Source organism: Myotis lucifugus, unplaced genomic scaffold (genome assembly GCF_000147115.1).
Source record: "Myotis lucifugus unplaced genomic scaffold, Myoluc2.0 scaffold_4, whole genome shotgun sequence".
In the NCBI taxonomy this organism is placed as follows: domain Eukaryota; kingdom Metazoa; phylum Chordata; class Mammalia; order Chiroptera; family Vespertilionidae; genus Myotis; species Myotis lucifugus.
This window is the reverse complement of record NW_005871052.1, coordinates 19,661,379-19,669,127: the sequence shown is the minus strand read 5'-3', so window position 1 is coordinate 19,669,127 and position 7,749 is coordinate 19,661,379.

Here is a 7,749-nt window from a genome sequence, read left to right as displayed (position 1 = left end):
GAAAAAAATTAAAAGACATGAGGAGAGCCTAAGGGAGCTTTGGGACAACATGAAACGAAACAACATACGAATAATAGGGGTGCCAGAACAACAGAAAGAGGAACAAGGATTAGAAAACCTATTCGAAGAAATAATATCAGAAAACTTCCCTGAGGTGGGGAAGAAAAAAGTCACACAAGTACAGAGAGTCCCAAACAAGGTGAACCCGAAAAGACCCACACCAAGACACATCATAATTACCATGGCAAATGTTCAGGACAAAGAGAGAATCTTACAGGCTGCAAGAGAGAGATGGAAAGTTACATACAAGGGATCTCCCATTAGATTATCAAATGATTTCTCAACAGAAACACATCAGGCCAGAAAAGAATGGGCGGAAATTTACAAAGTGATGCAAAGCAAGGGACTGAATCCAAGAATACTCTATCCAGCAAGGCTATCATTCAAAATTGAAGGGGAAATAAGAAGCTTCACAGACAAAACAAGGCTAAGGGAGTTTATCACCACCAAGCCAGCCATGCAAGAAATGCTAAAGGGGCTGGTGTAAAAAGAAGAAATAAAAAGCTCAGAAAGAAAACAGCCACACAAAAAAAGAAATGGCTACAAACAAGTACCTTTCAATAATAACTTTAAATGTAAATGGACTAAATGCTCCAACCAAAAGACATCAAGTGGCTGAATGGATAAAAAAAAACATGACCCATACATCTGCTGTCTACAAGAGACCCACCTCATTAAAAGGGCCTCACACGGACTGAAAGTGAAGGGATGGAAAAATATCTTTCAGGCAAATGGAAAGGAAAAGAAAGCTGGGGTAGCAATACTTATATCGGACAAAATAGACCTCAAAGTGAAGGCCATAACCAGAGATAAGGAAGGGCACTTCATAATACTAAAGGGATCAATACAACAAGAGGATATAACCCTGGTAAACATATATGCACCCAATGCAGGAGCACCCAAATACATAAAAAAAAATTCCTGGAAGATATCAAAGGAGAGATCGACAACAATACAATCATAGTAGGGGACTTTAATACACCACTGACATCACTGGATAAGTCCTCTAGACAAACAATGAGCAAAGAAATAGCAATCCTAAATGACTCACTAGATCAGATGGACTTAATAGACATCTTCAGAACACTTCACCCCAAAGCCGCGGAATATACATTCTACTCAAGTGCTCATGGGACAGATTCAAAAATAGACCACATATTGGGTCACAAACAAAGTCTCCCAAAATTCAAGAAGATTGAAATCATACCAAGCATCTTCTCAGATCATGATGGCATAATATTAGAAATAAACTACAATAAAAACAACCCAAAATACTCAAACACTTGGAAGCTGAATAGCATGTTATTAAATATTGATTGGGTTACCAATGAGATCAAAGAAGAAATTAAAAACATCCTGGAAACTAATGACAATGAAAACACAACAATCCAAAACCTATGGGACACAATGAAAGCAGTCCTGAGAGGGAAGTTTATAGCTCTACAGGCCTATCTCAAAAAACAAGACAAAATGTTAATAAATCATCTAACTCGACAACTCAAAGAATTAGAAAGAGAGCAACAAGAAAACCCCAGAATGAGCAGAAGGAAGGAGATAATAAAGATTAGAGCAGAAATAAATGACATAGAGACCAAAAAAACAATACAGAAAATCAATGAAACCAAGAGCTGGTTCTTTGAAAGGATAAACAAGATTGACAAACCTCTAGCCAGGCTCACCAAGAAGCAAAGAGAGAGGACACAAATAAACAAAATCAGAAACGATAGAGGCGAAATAACAACAGACCCCACAGAAATACAAATGATTGTTAAAAAAATACTATGGACAGCTCTACTCCAACAAACTAGACAACCTGGAGGAAATGGACAAATTCCTAGAAAAATACAACATTCCAAAACTCAATCAGGAAGAATCTAAAATTCTCAATAGGCTAATAACTATGGAAGAAATTGAAGCAGTCATCAAAAAGATTCCAGCAAACAAAAGCCCAGGACCAGACGGCTTCACAGGGGAGTTTTACCAAACATTCAAGGAAGAACTAAAACCTATCCTCCTCAGAATACTACAAAAAATTCAAGAGGAAGGAACACTTCCAAGCTCATTCTATGAAGCCAGAATCACCCTAATACCAAAACCAGGTAAAGACAACACATAGAAAGAGAATTACAGGCCAATATCCCACATGAACATAGATGCCAAAATCCTCAACAAAATCTTAGCAAATCGGATCCAGCAGTACATCAGAAAGATCATACACCATGACCAAGTAGGATTTATTCCAGGGATGCAAGGATGGTACAATATTCGCAAATCAATAAATGTGATACATCACATAAACAAATTGAAAGAAAAAAAACCACATGGTCTAATCAATTGATGCAGAAAAAGCATTTGACAAAATCCAACACCCATTTTTTATAAAAACTCTCAGCAAGGTGGGAGTAGAAGGATCATACCTCAACATAATAAAAGCCAAATATGACAGGCCCACAGCCAACATCATACTCAATGGACAAAAACTAACACCATTTCCCCTAAGAACAGGAACAAGACAGGGATGCCCACTCTCACCACTCCTGTTCAACATAGTCCTGGAAGTATTAGCCATTGCAATTAGACAAGAAGAAAAAATAAAAGGCATCCAAATTGGAAAAGAGGAAGTAAAACTGTCCTTATTTGTAGACGACATGATATTATACATACAAAACCCTAGATACTCCATCAAAAAGCTAATAGACTTAATACATGAATTTGGCAATGTAGCAGGATACAAAATTAAACCCAAGAAATCTGAGGCATTTCTATACACCAATAGTGAACTTTCAGAAAGAGAGATTAGAAAAACAATCCCATTTACCATCGCACCAAAAAAATTAAGCTACCTAGGAATAAACTTAACTAAAGAGGTAAAAGACCTCTACTCAGAAAACTACAGGACGTTGAAAAAAGAGATAGAGGAAGACATAAACAGATGGAAGAACATACCATGTTCATGGATTGGTAGAATCAACATCATTAAAATGTCCATACTACCCAAAGCAATCCATAAATTCAACGCACTTCCCATCAAAATACCAATGGCATACTTCACAGATCTAGAACGAACTCTCCAAAAATTCATTTGGAATAAAAAAAGACCCCGAATAGCTGCAGCAATCCTAAGAAAGAAGAAAGTAGGTGGGATCTCAATACCAGATATCAAGCTGTATTACAAAGCCACTGTTCAAAAAACTGCCTGGTACTGGCACAATTACAGGCATATAGATCAATGGAATAGAATAGAGAACCCAGAAATCGGCCCGAACCAATATGCTCAATTAATATTTGACAAAGGAGGAAAGAACATTCAATGGAGCCAAGATAGTCTATTCAATAAGTGGTGTTGGGAAAATTGGACAGATATATGCAAGAAAATGAAACCAGACCACCAACTTACACCATATACAAAAATAAACTCAAAATGGATAAAGGACTTAAATGTACGACAGGAAACCATAAAAATTCTAGAGGAATCCAAAGGCAACAAAATCTCAGACATATGCCGAAGAAATTTCTTCACTGATGCAGCTCCTAGGGCACTTGAAACTAAAGAGAAAATGAACAAATGGGACTACATCAAAATAAAAAGCTTCTGCAAAGCAAAAGAAACCATCAACAAAACAACAAGAAAACCCACTGTGTGGGAAAACATATTTGCCAGTGTCATATCTGATAAGGGCCTAATCTCCAAAATTTATGGGGAACTCATACAACTTAACAAAAGGAAGATAAACAATCCAATCAAAAAATGGCAAAGGACCTAAATAGACACCTTTCAAAAGAGGACATTCAGAAAGCCAAGAGACATATGAAAACATGCTCAAAGTCACTAATCATCCGAGAGATGCAAATCAAAACAACAATGAGGTACCATCTCACACCTGTCAGACTGGCTATCATCAACAAATCAACAAACGACAAGTGCTGGAGAGGATGTGGAGAAAAAGGAACACTTGTGCACTGCTGGTGGGAATGCAGACTGGTGCAGCCACTATGGAAGACAGTATGGAGTTTCCTCAAAAAACAAAAAATGGAACTCCATTTGACCCTGTGATCCCACTTCTAGGAATATATCCCAAGAAACCAGAAACACCAATTAGAAAGGATATATGCATCCCCTATGTTCATAGCAGCACAATTCACCATAGCTAAGGTCTGGAAACAGCCTAAGTGCCCATCAGTAGATGAATGGATTAGAAAACAGTGGTACATCTACACGATGGAATACTATGCTGCTGTAAAAAAGAAGGAACTCTTACCATTTGCAACGGCATGGATGGAACTGGAGAGCATTATGCTAAGTGAAATAAGCCAGTCAATGAAGGAAAAATACCACATGATCTCACACATTCATGGATAATAGAGACCATTATAAACTTTTGAACAATAATAGATACAGAGGCAGAGCTGCCTCAAACAGATTGTCAAACTGCAGCGGGAAGGCCGGGGAGGGTTGGGGGCCAGGCGGGAGGGGGGTAAGAGATCAACCGAAGGACTTGTATGCATGCATATAAGCATAACCAATGGACATAGACACTGGGGGGTAGGGGAGGCCAGGGGATTGTCAAGGGCGGGGGGAAAAAGGACACATATGTGATACCCTTTGTAATACTTTAAGCAATAAAAAAATTTAAAAAAAGTTGAAATAAATGCTCTCATTCTATAAAACATAAAATAAATGAACTATTTATTATCAATTCACAAAAAAAATGATTTTTTAAAAATATATTTTATTGATTTTTTACAGAGAGGAAGGGAGAGGAATAGAAAGTTAGAAACATTGGTGAAAGAGAAACATCGACCAGCTGCCTCCTGCACACCCCCCACTGGGGATGTGCCTGCTGCAACCAAGGTACATGCCCTTGACTAGAATCGAACCCGGGACTCTTCAGTCCTCAAGCTGACGCTCTATCCACTGAGCCAAACCAGTCAGGGCCAGAAAATGATTTTAACACCATTCTCTCATGGGCCATGAGAGAATGAAAGCAACGATTACTTGAAAAAGTAAAGAGATTTTGACTTTCAGGAATAAAGATAATGAGAGGCAGAGCATTTAGAACCCACAGGATTGGATCCCTCTAATGTTCTGAAGCTTTATTTCTCCCAATTTTCATGAGTTCCCTGTGTGATAGAAATTAAAAATGTATATTCTTCACTCTATGCAGGATTCAGAGGTGTATTCTGGTGAAGATGGCCTTAAAGATTCTTGAACTAACAATGGCAGAGTTGGAGTGGATGAGTGGTCTCATTTTTTCCCAGTGGTTTCACATCTTTTTCCCCCTCTTGGCCAAAGTTGACAGCACCAGAGCATAGGGGGAAGATGGCAGGTCATTTGTCAAAATGCATTTTTTATCTGTCTTGGAGTTGAACTTTCGATGGAGTTAATTTGGGGGAAGACCTCTACGGCCATACCACCCTGAACGCGCCCGATCTCGTCTAATTTGGGGGAAGAGGGATTATGACACTGTTTTAATACAGTATTTTATCTAAAGTAATTGGAGTTTTGGTTATTAAACTTTTCAGGCCACAAGCCAGTTTAAGAATCTAATAAAATGAATGGGCCCTAACTGGTTTGGCTCAGTGGGTAGAGCGTCGGCTTGCAGACTGAAGGATCCCAGGTTTGATTCCTGTCAAGGGCATGTACCTTGGTTGCGGGAACATCCCCAGCAGGGAGTGTGCAGGAGGCAGCTGAATCAATGTTTCTAACTTTCTATTCCTCTCCCTTCCTCTCTCTAAAAAAACAATAAAATGTATTTTTAAAAATGAATGGGCCATCACCACAGAAAAATGAACATATTCAGAAATATTCATAGAATTTTAGAGGATTCACAGATTAGAAAATTCTGTATTAGGGGTGTGAATTCCCCAGAACATCCTCCCCACATATAATTGAGTTTCTTAATCTATCTACTCCTCTTACTAACCCAAGGTAATAACTCTGATTTATTTATTATCTATGTGGTAGTCATGTTAAATGAGCTATCACTTCTCACAATAACCCTGCAAGGGAGGCATTGTCCTTATTTTACATTTAAGAAAATTAGGACATACTGAGGTAAAGTATACTGCCTCTCAATCACACAACTAATGGTCTTCAAGTAGCTGACAAAACCTTCTGTTCATGGCTCTTACTCAAGACACTTATTTACAGTATAAACCATATTGTCTCTACTACTTCAAAAATATGATGATAAATATCAATACTGTGTCAGGTCTTGTGCTAGATGCTAAGAAAACTATATATATATATATAGCATGCCTTGTTCTCTAAGAGCCTACAAATGAAACAGAGAGGTACATTGTAATAATTTAAACAGGAAGACACTCACTGCTCAGTTTAAGTTGAATAACCACATGTAAAGTAACTAATCATTTGCTGTCCTTAAGCACCTGACAAGAAAAAACCTTAACCATTTGTTTAATATGGTTTTATTGAATTTTAGAGAGAGGAAGTGAAAGGGATAAAGAGATAGAAACCTCAATGAAAGAGGTTGCCTCCTGCATGCCCCAAACTGGGGATCCAGTCTGCAACATGGGCATATTCCCTGACCAGGAATCAAACCAATGACCTCTTGGTTCGATGACCATTGAGCCACACCTGCCAGGTCAATCCATTTTTATGGAGGAACTAATGTCATAAAATGTCACACCCAATAACTAATATCTCACCTTCAACCCTTTCTCCTATTTTGGTATCAGAGTGGACAGTGAGCCTAGATCCACCACTTACTAGCTGTGTTATTTGGGGCAAATTATTATTGCTGTATCCTAGAGTCTCTGTAAAAAAAAAAAAATCACAACCACCACCACCACAGTTTAACAAGTCTATCACTTCCATTGGCTTATCATGAATTAAAAATTACAGTTGTGAAGTCTTGGCACCAAGTGGGCAGTCAAGTAATACTTACCACTTGCTATTGTTTAACAGATGTGTGCAAGTGTTGTCCTAATAGTTCTTATTTGAATTCCTTATAAATCGCTCCAGCTACTGATCCTCAAGTATTTGTCTTTTTATTAAGCTATGAACTAAGAAAATAAGTAAACCCCTGGCTCAAAAAGCTCTTGATCTTTGTTTGGAGAAAGATGTCATTTTAAAGATGAAATTTAAAGAGTCAATTGTGTACAATAATATGCATAGTGGTTCTATTAATAAAGTTAATGTATTCTCAGTGGCAGAGTGAGATAGTTAAAAGTTACAAATCATTAATATATCTGGCTTCTATGTTCTATCTCTGGCTTTGCCATTAAATTAGTGTAAGAACTTGGACAAGTCACTTTTCTTCTGGACCTCAATTTTCCCATCTGGAAAACCTAGCTTAGCATTTAAGAGCATGGAGTGTGAAGGAGACTGCCTGGAATTGAATCCAAGCTTCTCTTGCTAACAATAAGATCTACTTCAATTTCTCCATTAGTAAAAGGGGAATAATTATGGTACCTATTTGACAGGATTTGGAGAAGAATTAAATGAGACAATGCATACAAAGCATTTGAAATAGTGGCTGGTTCATATATGTTTGATAAATGTTAGGTATTATTATATTAGAAGGCCCTTCCTTTTAATTTAAAAGTTATGATTCAATGTATTATCTGGGCTGTTATGGCAAAATTAGAAAATACTGAAGCAGCTATGGACATTTGCTCAATTAATTAATCAATTAATTAAGTCAACAAGTTATTGTTGAGCCTCTA